Here is a 19679-nt window from a genome sequence, read left to right on the forward strand (position 1 = left end):
TATAACCACAATCCTGTTGAGCCTCCAAGATAGGTATCACATTCCGAGTCATCAAAACAAAACCCCCATTCCGAGTCTCCAAAAATATAACCATCTTTCCAAGTCTCCAAGGTAGAACCACAATTTTCAGAAATATTGGGGGTTTCCGTGATAAGTCTCACATAGTATAACTGTGGACCATCAGGGAAAACTTCCCTTTCCCAATTTTTTAGGGTTTCTATGATGTGTCTCACATAGTATAACTGCGAACCATCAGGGAGAACTCTTCTTGCCCAATTTTTTAGGGTTTCTATGATGTGTCTCACATAGTATAACTGCGGACCATCAGGGAGAATTCCCGTTTCCCAATTTTTTAGGGTTTCTATGATGTGTCTCACATAGTATAACTGCGGACCATCAGGGAGAACTCTCCTTGCCCAATTTTTTAGGGTTTCTATGATGTGTCTCACGTAGTATAACTGCGGACCATCAGGGAGAATTCCCGTTTCACAATTTTTTAGGGTTTCTATGATGTGTCTCACATAGTATAACTGCGGACCATCAGGGAGAACTCCCCTTTCCCAATTTTCAGAAATTTGTGGGTCTCCAATGTATGAATTGTATTCTGGCTCATCAAGGTAGAACTTGTTCAGTGGGTTTTGTTTTGATAACTCACAACAAGTATCATCATGGTAAAACTCTTTTTCAGGATTTTGTGGATCTCCAAGGTATAACTCTTTGGCTCGGTCATCAAGGTAGAACTCGTTCTGGGGGTCTTGGTTGTTCAAAATGTCTTCAAACAAAAAAATAACTTCATCCCAAGTTGTGTTAAAAGCAGAATTTTCATTTCGTATCTCAGATACAATTTCCTGTGAAAGAAAATAACAATGTATTAATTTAATACAATATTTTTATTTGTATAAATCAAGCTTTATGAATATTAAAATAAACTTTGTTAACTCTTACACGAGTCTCATCTAAAAAAAAAAAAATCAAATAAATAATTAATTAAATAAATAAATAAATAAATAAATAAATAAATAAATAAACAAACTTACCTCCATTGATAAGAGGTTCGAGTCCAGTTCATCAATCTGAAGGTTGAGTTCTACACAGGTAGTAGGACTCCAAGGAATAGCAAAGTTATCCCATTCCATTTCGGCATAGTAGTCCATTCTCAAGTGAAGCAGAAAGCGTGTTTGAAAAAGCCTGTGTGGTCGGTGCCTTTTATAAGAAGGGCTGGGTGTGACATTTCCTGTGGAAATTCCCTGGGCAGGTCTTAACTGGAAATGATGTGATGGAAATTCCCTGAAAATGATGTAGTCTTAACTGAAAATGATACAATGGCAGAGTTTATAAAGTGGGTGGGGTTAACAAAAAGTGGGCGGGGCTTCGTAAAAAGTGTGCGGGGTTTAGTAGAAAGTGGGCGTAGCTTAGTAAAAAAGTGGGTGGGGTTACCAAAAAGTGGGCGGAGCTTACCAAAAGTGGGCGGAGCTTACCAAAAAGTGGGCGGCACTGGAGGCGCTCAGACAAGAACATTGAGGGAGGTTTATCATTTTATCTCAGCTCAGTTAAAATATCTTGAAAAAGAACCAAACTCAAACCTCTTCTTTAATAATATATTAGATGGTGAAGGGAGTGGCAAGAGAATTAAATTATTTCCCACACATAAACAAATATTTGTAGGATCGATGTTTGAGTGGTCTACTCGGGATCATTGATAGTAAGAGTACCATAAGACCAAGGGGGAATCATTGTTTGAGTGGTCTAATGAACAACATTAAGGATAGGTGTCAAAAGGCTAAAAGGTTCGTAAAGAGGTGAGAAGAAAATTAACATGTAAGTGAATGGGTCAATGTTTGAGTGGGTCAAAGATAATCTGCCAGATGATATGTCGAAGAAGGATTATAGGTCTATAAGGGAAAACAAATATTTGTAGTGTTTGAGTGGTCTAATGAACAACATTAAGGATAGGTACTATAGACAAAAGGTTCATAAAGATTAGGGTGGGAGAAATAGAGGTGTTAATGGGCAATGAGGTTAAGAGGAAAATTAACATGAAAGTCAATGGGAAAATGAGTGTCCCAGAAGCAACATATATACACTACTCAGGGGGCAATACCTCTCATGTGCTGGACCATTTTAGCATGGACTGCCTTGTGGTGGTCTTCAGCACCTGCCACGACATATGACAGTGAGCAGAACATGCAGTTCCCATCTGGCATTATACCTTTAATCTTACGCATGTCTGGACGAGTGAGAGGCAAGTCATGACCACCAGCACTCACTCAATTTGGTTTCTCAAACGGAAGACATAAAGCTGCACAAGCATCGCGCTGCCATTCTGCATCAACTGAGTGGAATTGAAATGGCCAAACTCTCTTCTCAGGCTCAGTGTTTCCTTGTCTCTTCTCGTTCCGCAACTTTGATTTACCTTTGTCAATTACAGTCTTAGCAGAGTTCGAAGTCTTTTGCTCTACAACACGGGCATGAAGCTTCATCTTGGCAGAGTTGGAAGCCTTTCGCTCTGCCACAGAAGTGCGTTGGTTTTTGCAGCTGGCTCGTCATTTTGGCACACACCAATAAGCTTGCGCTTTTTGGTGGCAGATGCAGCAGGGATGTCATACAAGGGAAGGTCTTTTCTGTAAAGTCCCCTCAATCGGTTTATCTCCTCGACACATTTTGTGTCAATCCGAATAGATGCTGTGTCAAATGAAACGAGGTGCAACCCTACCAGCGTTTTCACTCCAGACAGTGCAACATCGGCCATTCCATCAGCAAATACCTTATCGGAAAGGTTTACAATTGCACAATCCAAAGACAGCCCTTGACATTTGTCTCGTGGTTTTTACTTGGTATCAATAAAACATATTATACACTCGAGCTGCAAGTGTCCTCGATAAACTACCATGAGAGTACGAAAAGATACTCCAACTTTCGTTTTGTATCAATGGGTGGGACCGACATTTTTTTTATCCGCGTCATCCCGACGTTAGTACGTAGAGTCGAGAGTGCCAGCGCACTCTCTGATAATAGTTTTTGAAAAATTAACTTCAATGAAGAACTTTATCAAAATAAGATATAAGTATTTATCTGTAGTATTCAAATCCTGGTTCTGAGTAATCAGAAGACCTCGGTAATAGTCGAGTAGATTCTCGCCAGACAAATACAGTCACTATGACGTTAGTCAAACACACTGTACACGTGACACGCTTTCTTATCTGCGCATGTGTATAGCAAGATTCAAGGTTGAGCGAGGAGGGAAACCAGAAGGGTTTAAATATCAATGAATTGACCACTGCAGTCGTGAAGTATGCATCAAAACAAAGATGAAACTGTTCTAGTGATGTGCTGACGTAGTGAATCTGGCGCCGAGAAATCGTGACTCGAGAAGTGTTATTGATCACGTGGTTTGCTTTTACCTTGACTCGCGACTGGAGGGTCCGTGATCACGTGTCCCGTGCACGGTGTATAAGCACTGGCACCTCGCTGTTATTTTATTTTTTTATAAAAGTAACAATTAAAAACAAGGCATTTCCCGAGACATATTTCTGCTGATATTATTTGATCCCACATAACATTATCACGCATAACGCCGACACGGAGGCGAATGTGTCTAGCGGCTGCGCCCCCATCAAGCTGATTGACAGTCATAGCCACGCCTACCCCAGTCCCAATATTTTGCATAGGAATGTCGTTTTCCATACTTTTCATGGAATCTTTTCCAGCTACGAGAATTATAATACCAAAGGATGTTGCAGGAAGTAAAACTCTGTCGAATGGAAGCAGAATCATTGACATTGATAGAGGCAGCTCGGAAATATGCAGTCTGAAGATTATTATCTATATAATAATAGCGTAAGGACTCGACTTTGTTATCCCTTTTACGCCGCACCCAGTGACCCGATGCCCACGGCACTAATGGATTTACGATCTACGAACCGCGCTCTTTGTTTATCACGTACAGGCATACTCGAAAAATCTGAATTAGCCGACGTTGGGGCCCAAAAGCATCCGATTAACTGCTGATACGACGCCATCTTACGACGCCATCGTATTGGCGTCTGCTGGGCGAAGGCGAAGCAAGCCGTCCGCTGATTGGACAGGTGAAGGCGACAGCAAGCCGTCCACTGAGTGGACAATCCCAGAGTGGTGCTATGCCGATTCCTATTACGAATCCATTCATTTTTCAAAAGTATATCGTAGTGTTGTCATTTAAGTAGATTGCAATAAATACGTTGTTCATATACGCACTCTTCATTCTCATCTTTCTTCCTAACTCTTACTCGGACAAGCAAATCCCCTATGCCATCCATAATGGTACACTCCATCCATACACCACATCCCCCCTTCCGTGGATGTTCCATGGGTTTTGGCTAGTTATTATTATTATTATTATTATTATTATTATTATGAACAAGAAGATGAAATCCCGGGTTTGAGCGATCCCGTTTATTCGCTTTATTTTGCTTTTCCCATGGTGTGGAGAACTGAAAAGTGATTCCTACCCCGACAATCAGCTGAACAGACCAGGTAGGCTCTCATATGTAGCCTAAGTGAGTTTGTGAAGAAGATAATCCAACTTTAGTTTTGCATGCAGCAGATGGGACCGACATTTCTTTCCGCGCCATCCCTACATATAGAGTGCAGTACCAGCGTACTCTCTGATAAGCCAGCGTTCATCATTGCATTATATAACGCCAATCATATGTAAGGCACATTATCTTTCTTACTAACTTGAAGCCAGACAAATGCAGACCAACCCCTCTCCTGACAACTCAGCCCCCTTTATAAGCTGTCACCTGTTGAAGCGGGAACTGCAACAGTTATCAACCATAATTTCATCACAATGCCTTTCATCCATTCTGCTAATTTTGGTGCCACAACCAGACACAAGGCCTTTCTTCCACACTGCTAATTTTGGTGCCGCAACCAGACACGATGCCTTTCATCCATTCTGCTAATTTGTGTGCCGCAACCAGACAATGCCTTTCATCTATGCCGCTAATTTGGGTGTTGCAACCAGACACGATGCCTTTCATCCATGTGTTACGGGTTCCTCTACGATCTCCTGGTCTCGGTAAACCTCCGAACCCCAAGAGGAGCCAGGGCCGAAAAATATGTTATCCTGTGTCAAAAACCAATGGTGAAACCACACCAATTGCAAATAATACAAACACCAATAATACAAACAAATATTGTATTAAAAAATCACACAAAAATAACAGTACAACAATAATAGGAATCAAGAGTACATTCAATATCTCCTATGATGGTACCATCCGCTAACATGCATGAGGTAACTCACTGTGCTCCAAGTGAGTGGAAAATAACCTTCCCCAGTGTCTCTATATTCCCGTCTTTGAGCTCAGAGTTGGTCCCCTCCAGTGATCAACGGAACGATGTCGAATCGAAACCAGAATCTCGTTCAGAGGACAGGCACATACATGCCGCCCAAAACGGCACAAAGGCGCACGCGGCCCAAAGCGGAGAAAATGGTCACATGGTTACAGCGGCACAAAGGCGCACTCACAGCGACTGGGAAATCCAACGGCACCCTCCAGGTATGAACTTTCACTGTTCATGGTCGGCGAGCCGCAAAGTAATCGTCAAAAGCCTCGGTGCACACACACCACAGATACATCTGAAAGCGGTGGAAACAGTTGATGAAGCAAGGAAAGTCTGCTTGATGCGTGAAGCGCACGAGTCAAAATGGCCGACGGCTCGTGGTTCTCGAGTCGTCACGACCCAGCGATGATTCTTCGGAATCTAACGCCAAACCTGACAGGCAGGATGATCCGTCACAGCAATAACAACTTTATCGCAGGCATTCCTTTTTCTCAGGAAACCCAAAGTACGTGACTCTTGCTTGACAGCGTTCGTTGCAGACCGCAAAGCAACCAGCTTCTTCTCCGACTCTGTCGCTCCGCCCTCTCCTCTCCTCTCTCATCGTCTTCCGGTTCCCGATCCTGCTTCCTGTCTCTTTTTTTTTTTAACCATGAACGGTTTTAACCTTTTAACCACAATAACCATTTCCCTTAAACAACAACAATTATAATACATAGAACCAGAAGGGTTTCAAGTGGATGAAAACCACAACAGCTGAAGGGACTAATCCGTAACACATGCCGCTAATTTTGGTGCCGCAACCAGACAATGCCTTTCATCAATGCCGCTAATTTTGGTACCGCAACCAGACACAATGCCTTTCATCCATTCTGCTAATTTGTGTGCTGCAACAAGACACAATGCCTTCCATCCATTCTGCTAATTTTGGTGCCGCAACCAGACGCAATGCCTGTTACAGATTCGGCCCTAATGATTGTTGTTATGATTATTGTTGTTGGTTCTAAGTAATCTGGTGATTGTGGTTGAAGGGAAAGGGTTATTATTAGTTAAAAGATTTAAAAGCGCTCCTGGTAAAATGTGGCCGGAAATCCGGATCGTGACCGGAAGAGGTGGAGCGAGGAAGAAGAGGCAGTAGGAAATCGTGAACAGACGTTTTTGTTGAAGCTCCAGACTGAGCGGTTGACGTACAGTGCGAGTGAACTTTGCATCCTTGAAGGGAAGTTCCGGCGATAAGAGAGATCGCCGGAGTGCAGTGGAGCCTGTGTCGTCGGGTATCCTCATTGAGGTTCCGGAGGGTCCTTGCCTCAAAGCCCGGGTTCGAGTGAAAGCCGTCCGCCATCTTCGCCACGCGAGCAACCTGCAGTGAACCGGTTTTTGTCGCTTTGGTTGGGAATTATTCCCCGGTGGTTTGCCGGGGACGCCTGTGCAAGAAAGGTCACTTGAGAATTATATGGAGGCTCGCGGATTGAACCGCAAACGTGTACGTCGGAGCGCGTCTTTGTGAGGTTCCTTTCCACCGCTGTATTGCTGGGTGCTGAACAACGTGACCTCGGGGTCGCCTCGATCGCCTATGCCTCAATTGACTTTGATTGGGCCTTGACTCCCCGATCGTGGGAGCGCACAGATACATTGGGACTTCGCCTTGGAGGGGTGCAGAGACATTGGGGAGGTGCCGTGAGTTTGGGGTTAAGGGGCTGGATAAGGTTACCATCGTAAGATTTGATAGTAGGGGTGATTGCCGCATTGTTGTATGGCTCTTTTTGTGTGATTTATAATATACTATTGTTTGTTCATAACCTGGTGTGGTTGCATTATTGATTTGACTGTTTCATTTGCTGGTTCCATTGAGGGTTTCATTATTTGCTTGATTTCAACCAAGGATAACATATCTTTCTGCCGGGGACCCTCTCGGGGTTCGGAGGTCCACCGAGACCAGAGGTAAGGGGAGAACCCCGTAACAATGCCTTTCATCCACTTTTTTTTTTTTTTTTTTTTTAGTATACAGAATCTAGGCTCGTGAAAGAGCTAACATTTATCACACAAACAAATCAAACAGGAAAACAAAATATATAAAAAGAGGGAGCGGTGGACAAGATGGGGAGAGAAGGGGAAGCACACAAACACAACATTTGAGAGCAGGGACATCGGGAGATTTGTGGGAGGGAGAGGGCTTGGGGGGAGGAGGCGTGGGAAGGGGGGGGGGGGGGTGGGAGAAGTATAAAACACAAGGACACCAAGGACTTCCAGGAAAGAAGTTGGTATTTCAAAAAGGTGGATTTGGGGTGAAATCAGCTGGGGAAGAAAAGATCAGGGTTTTGGATGGGGGAAGATAACAGATGGTGGTGAACAGCTGTTTTAAAGGTGGGCTCTCATATCAATTCTGCACTGCTAATTCTGCACTGCTAATTCTGCATCTGCACTGCTAATTTCTGTGCCGCAACCAGACAATGCCTTTCATTCATTCTGCTAATTTTGGTGCCGCAACCAGACACGATGCCTTTCATCCATGCTGCTAATTTGGGTGCCGCAACCAGACACGATGCCTTTCATCCATGCCGCTAATTTGGGTGCTGCAACCAGACACGATGCCTTTCATCCATGCTGCTAATTTCGGTGCCGCAACCAAACACGATGCCTTTAATCCATACTGCTAATTTTGGTGCCGCAACCAGACACGGTGCCTTTCATCCATGCTGCTAATATGGGCGCTGCAACCAGACACGATGCCTTTCATCCATACTGCTAATTTCGGTGCCGCAACCAAACACGATGCCTTTAATCCATACTGCTAATTTCGGTGCCGCAACCAAACACGATGCCTTTCATCCATACTGCTAATTTTGGTGCCGCAACCAAACACGATGCATTTCATCCATGCCGCTAATTTGGGTGCCGCAACCTGACACCATGCCTTTCATCCATTCTGCTAATTTTGGTGCCGCAACCAGACGCGGTGCCTTTCATCCATGCCGCTAATTTGTGTGCCGCAACCTGACACGATGCCTTTCATCCATACTGCTAATTTGGGTGCGGCAACCAGACACGCTGCCTTTCATCCATGCCAGTAATTTGGGTGCCGCAACCAGACACGATGCCTTTCATCCATGCCACTAATTTGTGTGCCGTAACCTGACACGATGACACGTAACCCGCATCCACGATAATCCCTGGTGTTGGGCTAGCGGCTAGGGTGCCGGCTTAGGATCCAAGGATCCTGGGTTCGAATCCCGGTCGATCGCTGAATTAACGCCAGGGGGGTTGACTCAGCCTGTCATCCTTCCGAGGTCGGCTAATTGAGTACCAGTTCACTGGTAATTCCCTGTTTGTCGTTAAAGGCGGCAAAAAGGGTTGGCGTCAGGAAGAGCATCCGGCCGTAAAACATTGCTTCAAATAGGGGACCGAAAAACAACAACCACGTTTCCCGAAAAAGGCCAACCCCCGCTTTGCGGGGAAAAATGGCCTCTAAAGGTGGTGTTTTTTTAACCTGACACGATGCATTTCATCCATGCCGCTAATTTGGGTTCCGCAACCAGACACCGTGCCTTTCATCCATGCCGCTAATGTGGGTGCCGCCACCAGACACGATGCCTTTCATCAATGCCATTAATTTGGGTGCGGCAACCTGACACGCTGCCTTTCATCCATGCCGCTAATTTTGGTGCCGCAACCAGACACAATGCCCTTCATCCATGCCGCTAATTTTGGTGCCGCAACCAGACACAATGCCTTTCATCCATTCTGCTAATTTTGGTTCCGCAACCACACACAATGCCTTTCATCCATGCTGCTAATTTGGGTGCCGCAACCAGACATGATGCCTTTCATCCATGCCGCTAATTTGGGTGCCACAACCAGACACAATGCCTTTCACCCATTCTGCTAATTTGGGTGCCGCAACCAGACATGATGCCTTTCATCCATGCCGCTAATTTGGGTGCCACAACCAGACACAATGCCTTTCACCCATTCTGCTAATTTGGGTGCTGCACCCAGACACAATGCCTTTCATCCATGCCGCTAATTTTGGTGCCGCAACCAGACACAATGCCTTTCATCCATTCTGCTAATTTTGGTGCCACAACCAGACACAATGCCTTTCATCCATTCTTTTAATTTTGGTGCTGCAACCAGACACAATGCCTTTCATCCATGCTGCTAATTTGAGTGCCGCAACCAGACACAATGCCTTTCATCCATGCCGCTAATTTTGGTGCCGCAACCAGACACGATGCCTTTCATCCATGTGTTACGTGCTCCTCCCCAAACCCCGGTCACGGTGTACCGCCGTGCCCCGAGAGGAGTCACGGTAGAAAGATGTGTTATTCTGTATGTCAAAGATCAATGGTGAAACCACACCAATTGTTATCAACAAACAAGTATTGTATTAAGATCACACAAGAATAACAGTACAAAAAACAATAGTAATCAAGTGTACAACAAATATATCATTCCTATGATGGTACCATCAATTTCGTACAATATAACTCACTGTGCTCCAAGTCAGCGAAAATAACATCCCCAATGTCTCTATCCCGGCTTCAAGCCAAAGTTTATCCACGCTCCAGTGATCGACAGAACGATGTCGAATCGAGACCAGAATCCCGTTCGGTTGACAGTGACAATCACGCTGCCAAAGATGCGTAAAGGTGCCCTCAAGGCGACTGGGAAATCACCCCTTTGGATAATGACGTTCAACGGCTCCGTTTACGGCGAACCGCAAATTTCCACTCAAAATGCACGTTACACACACACACCAGCTTAACTTCTGGATGCGGTGAAATGATTGAAGCGAGGCAAAGAGCCCACAGTGATGCGAAATCAGGCGCGAGACAAAAACGGCCAATGGGCCTCTTCTCGAGGCGCAACTGCCGTCAAACAATGATTCTCTTCGGAATCAACTGCAAAACCTGACACGCAGGTTGGGCTGTCACAGCGATAACAACTCTGTCACAGGAATCCCTTTCCCGGGAAACCCGAAGTTCACTCGTGACCCTCGTTCGCCAACGTTTGCTCAAGACCTCGAAGCAGCTCGGCTTCTTGTCCGACTCACTCGCTCCGCCTCCTTTTCCTCTTCTGCCTCTTCGTCTTCGTCCGGTTCCAGTTTCTTTTAAAACATGAACTTTTTTTTACCTTTTGAAAATAGTAATCTCTATTTCACTTAAACGACAACAATAGTAGTACAACAACAAACAACAGGCATTTTAAAGGCCATTTTCCCTGCAAGAGCGGAGGTTAGCCTTGCGGACCCCATGACAATCTTCTCCATTTTGCCCTATTTTCTGCATCTCCCCTTGTTAACCCCCGGGCCCGCATTTCTTCTTCGACCAACTTTTGCCAAGTCTTTCTCGGTCTTCCCCGTCCTCTACTTCCTTCCACATTCATTTCCGTCACTCTTCTCAACCAGTCACTTTCATCCTTCCTCAACACATGACCAAACCATCTCAAACTGTTTCTCTTCACAGCATACATCACAGGCTCTATTCCCATCATCTTTCGCAATTCATAATTTGGCTTCCTCTCTCTCAACGATACTCCACACATCCACCGAACCATTTGCATTTCCACCCTTTCCAGCCTTCGTTGCTGCTCTATGTTCATTACCCATGTCTCGCTCCCATAAATCATAACACTTCTCACACATGCAGCATACATCTTTCCCTTCAGCTTCAACGACCCTCCCCTTCCTCGTCAGCACGCCACTCAGTTCCCGAAACTTCTTCCATGCACATCTCACTCGAGCAACCGTTGCCGAGTCTGATCCACCTTTTCCATTCAGCATGTCTCCTAGGTAACAAAATGTTTTCACACCTTCCAGCTTCTCGCCATCTCCAAGATCCAACTCAACATTTCCTCCATCTGCAGCTTCCTCTGTGCACACCTTACACTTTAATGTAGCTGCCACACTGGTTAATGACCCTCTCAAACCACTACATTTTTGATGAACCCACTCAGCGCACATTGTACATTGAATTGAGTTCACTCCGACACCCTTCCTGCACATAGCACATGGCCACTTCCCAGTTCTTTCCACCTCACCACATGCTTTACCACTTGCCATCACCTTTGTTTTTCCGATATTCACCTTCAGACCTTTCGTCTCCATACATTCCTTCCACTTGTTCATCTTCTCCTTCAGTCCATCCATACTTTCTGCAATCAACACCAGATCATCTGCATACAACAACTCCCATGGTAAACCCTCCTTTACATTCCGAGCCAGCATCTCCATAACAGCTACAAATAGTAGTGGACTTAGTACCGACCCCTGATGCACTCCCACCTTCACCTCAAACTCACCACTGTTCCCGTCCTTCGTCCTTACAGCTGTGTGCACTCTTTTGTACATTGCCATCATTACTCTGATCAACCATTCCTCCACTCCTAACTTCCTCAATGCCCATGTCACTACTTCACGTGGAACCCTACCGAATGCTTTCTCCAGATCAACAAACCCAAGAAACAACTTCTTCCTCTTCTCCATATACTTCTCCTGCAACTGCCTCACAATAAAAAGCGCGTCTGTCGTTCCTCTTCCTGACATAAATCCAAACTGCATTTCGTCAATCTTCACTTTCTTCCTTATCCTCCTCTCCAACACCCTTTCCAATACCTTCATTCCATGCTCCAATAACTTTATCGCTCGATACGAGCCACAGTCCAGATGGTCACCTTTCCCCTTGTATAGAGGGACGAGGGTACTCAGTTCCCAAGCCACTGGAATGTGGCCTTCTTTCACCACCACATTGCAGATCTCTGTCATTCTCTTCACACCCCAATTTCCCGCTGCCTTCAACATATCTCCCACAACTCCCGTCGGCCCTCCCGCTTTTCTACTCTTCATTGCTTTAATCGCTTCCTCAACTTCCTTCTCGGTTATCTTCTCTGCCGGTCCTAAAACTGGGTTACTCTCTATGTTGCCATCCCATTCATTCTCTGCATTCAACAGTATTTCCATAAATCTCTTCCATCTTCCTTTAATTCCATCTGGGTCCACAACGATTTGTCCCACTTCATCCTTCAAGCAACTCACCCCCATCACATCACACCTCTCTTTTGCTATCTGCTTTGCAATCCTGAATACCGCTCTCTGACCCTCTTCCAAATCCAAGCGTTCTCCGAATATTTTCCTCCGACATGCCTCCTGCGCCTTTGTTACCTCTTTCTTTGCAGCCTTTTTGGCTGCCTGAAAATTTCATGCTCTTCCTTTTCTGCCCCCGTACCCTTCGCCTTCTGCCACTCCTTGAACTTCTTCCTCTTCTCGTCAATCTTCTTTCCAACTTCATCATCCCACCACCATGTGTCCGAGTGCCTCGGTGGTCCTTTTGTCCATCCACATACCTCACCAATGGCTCCAAACAGACTTTCTTTCATTGACATCCAACCACTTTCCCGCTCAACCACATCATCCTCTAGCATACTCAGCCTCTCTTTTAATGCCTCCCTCACTGTCACCTCTTTCGACCTCCACACACACACCTTCATTCTCGGTTGGTACTTCACCCGCCGAGCTCTCCTCGCACCTTTCACCCTTATGTCGCAGACCACCAAGTGGTGCTGTGAAACAGCCTCCTCCCCCGGGATCACCGTTGTGTCCCGGAGGTGCCCCCTATCTCGCCTACGCACCATCAGGTAGTCAACGGTTGTCGTCGACCCACCTGACGTGCATGTAACAAGCTTATTATCCTCTTTCTGGAACTGAGTATTACAAATCAACAAATCAGCTCCATCAGCAAACTCCAAAATCCTTTCACCTTCTCCATTTCTCACACCATATCCGTAACCCCTATGAACTCCCTCAAAACCGTCCATACTCCTTCCCACATGTCCATTTCGGTCTCCTCCTACCACAACAACTTCCTTATCTTTCATGTTTTCCATCAGCTTCTCTATTGCACACCAGAACTTGTCCTTCTCTTTATTGCTCCGACCAACCTGCGGAGCATATCCCGAGATGACGTTCACCAAGAGCCTTCCAATCATCATTTTCACCACCATCAACCTTTCACTCACTCTCGTCACACTCACCACACTGTCTACAAACTCCTCAGAAAACAGGACACCAACACCATTCACGCCTTCTGGGTACCCTTGCCACACAAACTTGTATTTCTGTCCTTGCCTACCCTTCACCATTCTCACACCACTTCCCTTCCATCTCGTCTCCTGCACACAACATATGTCCACTCTTCTTCTGACCAATACTTCCACCACTTCTCCTGATCTCCCTGTCATTGTCCCTACATTCCACGTCCCAAACCTCAGAAACCGATCTACACGTCGGGCATCAGACTTTTCGTCGTCATAAATGGAGTGATTTCCACCCTTGCTTCGATCGGGTTCCCCACCTTGAGTTTTGACGAGAGGGAGTGGGGTCCCCCACGGGGTACTTCGGGCTGTACCCTGGCCATATCTAGTTGTAATTGTCATGTTTCTCTTTTTGAGGCTCTGTTTTTATGGCCGGATGCCCTTCCTGACGTCAACCCTTTTAGTCGCCTCTTACGACACGCAGGGATACGGTGTACCTATTCTAAACCGGGGTACACACCGGGGGTACTGAAAATTACTGAAAGTAATTTCAGTATTACTGAAAATAGTAATCTCTATTTCACTTAAACGACAATAATAGTAGTACATGCAACCAAAAATGTTTACAGTGGATGAGAACCACAACAATGGAAGTGACGAATCCGTAACACTTCCCCCCCCTCAAGAAAGAAAGTTTGAACATAGTGAAAACTTTCTTTGCATGCAAAAACTCTTTTAACAAGTAAAAGTAAAACTCACACCCAAAAGATCAATTCACGTGAACAACAATAATTAATATTCCCCAAAATAAAGCAACAAAACTTCCAACCACCTACAGGAATTTCCAAAGTTAGTTCACTCTGGATAAAGCATCCGCAACGACATTGTCCCTGCCCTTTACCTGCTAAATTTCCAAGTTGAACTCCTGCAAAGCCAAACTCCATCTCATCAACCTCTGATTTTTATTTTTCATTTTTTGAATGAAGATTAAGGGGTTGTGATCAGTGAATCCAAAGCAAAGCAAATCTATTGCACTTTTTGAAGGAGGCCGAGCTGAGAGCCAGGTTTCATGGTGGTTGGGTGGTAAGGCCTGGAAGTATTCATTGCATGGACGCATTTAGGAATGTGGAGTTCACGGGTTAATCCATGTAGGAAATCCCAAATTGAGATTGGCCCAAATTGAGAGCAATAGCTTAATGAAGACGTTCTTTCGAAGCTGTCCATGCGCTCACGCTTTCTAAGTTAAGTAATTTTTTCACAATTGTGTTTTTGTCGAAACTGCATCTATCTTTCGGTGTGTGTACTTATAGTGTGTCTTTTGTAAGATTCTCGGTGTTAATTTTTCATACCTGTATGCAAAATTGTCGGTTAATTTGTGTCGCGTATTCTGAGGCCTAGTCGGTCCGTGTTCTGTGTCCGACCTTGAGGCTTTGTTTTTCTCTCAGCAGTTCGTCGATTGCGCTGCAATTACTTTCGTTCTGTTTTTTGTCCCAGTCTTTCACCCCATACTTCCTTGTTTAAAATCTCAACTCAAAAAAACAAATAACCCCAAAAAAATATTTCCTTCTCTGCTCTTATTCGTTTATTCGTTGTTCTTATTTGTTTGTTCGTTCTTCGACCACGTTGTTCGTGATCACATGATCATGTTGTTAAAAATGTTTAAACTTTCCCCTGAAGAACTGTATTCTGTCGTATATTATCACACCTTTTTCTTCTTCTTCTATAAAGGATGCTTTCGACTTGCTCACCAAATCTATTCATTCAAAAAAAAAAAAATTCCATCTCTTACTGTTCCTTTTTTCTACATTCCCAAAACTCTCCTGCACTCCACCCCTCCGTCAGCATCCTCAAACGTATTTTTGACTCGAAGGTCTCAAACTCATTTTGCAATAAATGTTCGTTTCCCATTAATCGTACACTTTTCAAAATCCAATCTCACCCCTCCCCTCCAAATCTTCCCCATCACCCCTTCCCTCCAAAACTTCCCCATCACCCCTCCCCTCCAAAACTTCCCCATCAACCCTCCCCTCCAAATCTACCCCCTTGCCCCTCCCTTCCAAATCTTCCCCATCACCCATCTCTTTCAAATATTCCCCCTTGCCGCTCCCCTCCAAATCTTCCCCATCACCCATCCCTTTCAAATCTTCCCCCTTGCCCCTCCCCTCCAAATCTAACCCATCACCCCTTCCCTCCAAAACTTCCCCATCACCCCTCTCCTCCAAAACTTCCCCATCACCCCTCCCCTCCAAATCTGCCCCCTTGCCCCTCCCCTCCAAATCTTCCCCATCACCCATCTCTTTCAAATATTCCCCCATGCCCCTCCCCTCCAAATCTTCCCCATCACCAATCCCTTTCAAATCTTCCCCCTTGCCCCTCCCCTCCAAATCTTCCCCATCACCCCTTCCCTCCAAATCTTCCCCATCACCCCTTCCCTCCAAAACTTCCCCATCACCCCTCCCCTCCAAAACTTCCCCATCACCCCTCCCCTCCAAATCTACCCCCTTGCCCCTCCCCTCCAAATCTTCCCCATCACCCATCTCTTTCAAATCTTCCCACTTGCCCCTCCCCTCCAAATCTTCCCCATCACCCATCCCTTTCAAATCTCCCCCCTTGCCCTTTCCCTCCTAAACTCCCCCCACACCCCTCCCCTCCGAGACTCTCCCTCGCTCCTCCCCTCCTAGACTCCCCTCTCACCCCTCCTCCTCAAAGCGTCCTCCCCGCTTCTTCCCCCTTCCAACTTTCACCTTCATCTCCCCCAACCTTCTGCCTCGCTCTTCCCCCTCCTCAAATAACACCTCACTGTGCCTCACCCAATCACCATCAAACCTTTTGTCCGCCCCATTCTTCCCTTTCTCCAAGCTATTCTGAAATCTCTGACACACCTTCAACAGCTCTCCCTACCTCTTCCTCCTCTTCCACATCTTACCCTACCCTCCCCCCCCTGTTCTGTATCCGATGCTCCCCCTTCCTCTTCATTAACGGTATGGACCTCAAACATCCGGGGCCTTCGCTCAAACTTGACTGATCTCTCCATACAGGTTGCTTCTGACAAACCAGACGTGATCTGCTTAACAGAAACTTTCCTCCTTCATGATGTCTCTGATTCCTTGGTATCTCTCCCAGGTTACTCCCTCCTCCGGTATGATAGACCTGAGCCTCGACCTGGATGTGGGGTTGCTATCTTTCTAAAAAACTCTCTTCCTCACTCGCCCTGCACTGCCCTCTCTTCACCTCACCCCCAGGAATACCTTTGGCTACGGCTTCCCCTTCGCTCCCACCTTTTGTTCATATGTGTGTTGTACCGTCCACCAAACAGTGATGACTCAATCTACATTTCTCTGTCTGATAATATGGACCAACTTCTATCTACCCATCCCAACTCCCTCTTCCTCATATGTGGTGATTTCAATTGTCACCATGCCAGTTGGCTGGGTGTGGGTACCTCTCTCACCAGCCATGGCTCTTCAGCATAGGACTTCTGCGACTCACTGGGACTGACACAATCTGTCAATTTCCCGACCCGGATCTCAGTCAACGGAGCATCTTCTCTTCTGGACTTGGTTATGACTAACTTTCCTGAAAATGTCTGCTGTTCTTCTTCTGCTCCAATCAGCTCATCTGATCATGTGCTTGTTAAAGTGGACATCCCTCTGACCATTCTCAGAGAGCCTCCTCAGCGTCGGCGAGTCTGGCATTTCACTCAGGCCAACTGGCACGGTCTTCAAGCAGCCATCAATCATCTGGACTGGTCTCCCATCTCTACTGCCTCTGACATCAACTCATCCTGGGAATTCTTCCAAAGTAAATTGCTCTCTCTCATGCACAGATTTATCGTATCTCGTCTTCAGTTGTCATACCCTTCCTCCCGTCCTTGATACACGGAATCTTGTGGTGAGGCTGTTGCCCAGAAACAACTTGCTTTAGTCTCCTGGAAAGCAAATCCAACGGAAGGAAATCTCATTTCCTTTCACAAAGCCCGAAACAAGTGTGTGTCCACCCTCAGGAGAGCCAGGAAACAATATCTCTCCGTTCTCAAGACCGAACTCTCTTATCTGTCTCCCTCTTCCAAATCCTGGTGGCGTCTGGTCAAATCTGTTTCTGGTGTTTGTTCCCCCTCCATCCCCTCCCTCACCTCAAACGGCTACACGGCTGACTCCGCATGTGAAAAAGCTGAATGCCTCAACTCTGTGTTTGCCTCTAAATCTTGTGTCCCAAACCAATCCCTCTCTGTACCCAAAGTAACCCAGTCGTACCCAGCTGCTCCTGGACTCCATGTCCTTTCTTCCTGACAAGGTGGAAAAGTTTCTGTCAACCCTCGACTCTGATTCTGCAACTGGACCTGATGGCATCAGCCCACGGGTCCTAAAATCCTGTTCTTCCGCACTTTCACTCCCTCTCTCTGTTCTGTTCACCCTCTCGTTTGCTCAACGTCATCTGCCATCTGCTTGGAAATCAGCCAACATCACCGCTTTGCACAAAAAAGGTGCAAAAACAGATCCTAGCAACTACAGACCAATCAGCCTTCTCCCAATTATCAGCAAAGTCATGGAATCCATCATTGCTTCAGATATGAAATCTTTCCTCTTCTCCAATGGCTTGATCTCTGATCATCAATTTGGTTTCAGACCTGGTCACTCTACTCTGGACATGCTGCTGCTGCTTTCTCAACAATGGATGGAGGTCCTCAATGCCAAACAGGAAATTAGAGCTGTCTCCCTTGACGTATCACGTGCCTTCGATACGGTCTGGCACCCCGCTCTGCTCACCAAACTCTCCTCCTTTTGTATCCATGGAAATCTCCACGCATGGCTGGCGGACTTCCTCTCTAGTCATAGTCAATGTGTGGCCCTGAATGGAATTCTCTCATCTCCCCTTCCTGTTCAGGCTGGAGTTCCCCAAGGCAGTGTTCTGGGCCCTGTGCTTTTTCTGGTCTTCATCAATGATCTCTCCAACTCTCTGGAAAATCCTCTCGATCTCTTTGCTGATGACTCTACTCTCTGTCGCTCCATTCCTCATCCCTCAGATCAGCAGTCTGCAGCCTCTTCACTCTCTGCAGACCTGGACAAAATCACAGACTGGGCAAACAAGTGGAACATGTCTTTCAATCCTGACAAATCTCACACTCTTATGATGTCTCTCCGAAAAGACCGACTGGACAACCCTCCCATCCACTTTCTGAATAATCCTCTCCAAGAAGTTCTGTCACTCAAGCTTTTGGGTCTCACTATCTGCCATGATCTTTCCTGGGAAAACCACATTTCAAATCTGGCCTCCAAAGCCAGTCGCCGACTCGGCATCCAACGTCGTGCGAAGTCCTTCCTTGGCACACCTGAGCTCCTCACCACATACAAGGCTTTCATCCGCAGCTCAATGGAATACTGCTCTTCCCTCTGGGCTGGTGCTCCTGCCTCACACCTAGCTCGTCTTCACGCTGTTGAAACCAAAGCATTCAGAATCATTGGCATCTCCCGCGATGAAGCTGGTTCTGAGGGCCTTTCTCTCTCTCACCGCAGGCAGGTTGGTGGTCTTTCTGTTTTCTACCGACTCCTCTCCATCCTAGCTCCCCCAGCTCTTTTGTGCTGTCCCCCAAATATTCCTACAGGACGCACAAGATCTGCCTGCCCTCTTCTGGTGAAACTGCCAAAATCAAGACTCTCTGCTCACCTTCACTCTTTCAATCCTCTTTTTAACCACCTCTGGAACAAACTCCCTCACTCTGTTCAATCCCACTTCTCCCTCCAGGTCTTTAAAACAGCTGCTCACCACCATCCCCCATCGAAAACCGTGATATTTTCTACCCCCGTTTAAAACACCCCAAATCCGCCGCTTTCAATCCCGACTTCTTTCTTGAAAGTCCTTGTATTGTCAATTTGTTTTATACCATGTACCCCTTCCCTCCCCCAGTCTTCCCTCCCCCTCCCTCCCCCAGTCCCACCCCCTTCCACAGATCTCCTAATGTCCCTGTTCTGTACTGTTGTACTTACTGTTGTACTTGTGTGCTTCCCTCTCTCTTTCCATATTGTCTCCCCCTCCCTTTATTATGTTTTATGTGTCCGTTAATGTTTTTTTGTGTTTAATGTGCTAGCTCTTACACGAGCTTCAATCTTGTATATTAACAAAACTAGCTACTGCTGTTTGACTCTTAAACTGAAAGAAATTTGGAGGAATCCCGACATCCGTGTGACAATGAATGGACAGGGGGTAGCGGCACAGGGGGTAGCGGCACAGGGGGTAGCCGCACAGGAGGGAGCGGCACAGGGGGTAGCGGCACTGGGGGTAACGGCACTGGGGGTAGCGGCACTGGGGGTAGCGGCACTGGGGGTAGC

At 46.3% G+C, this 19679-nt stretch overlaps 1 protein-coding gene across 2 annotated transcripts in view; it reads left to right on the forward strand.

Moving 5' to 3' along the window:
• LOC137430984 (rap guanine nucleotide exchange factor 4) overlaps positions 1-19679 on the forward strand; it is a 265011-nt gene that overhangs the window by 98831 nt on the left and 146501 nt on the right. The gene's annotated exons all lie outside the window — the stretch shown is intronic.

Source organism: Myxine glutinosa, chromosome 7, assembly GCF_964187855.1.
Source record: "Myxine glutinosa chromosome 7, kmMyxGlut1.1, whole genome shotgun sequence".
Taxonomy (NCBI): Eukaryota; Metazoa; Chordata; class Myxini; order Myxiniformes; family Myxinidae; genus Myxine; species Myxine glutinosa.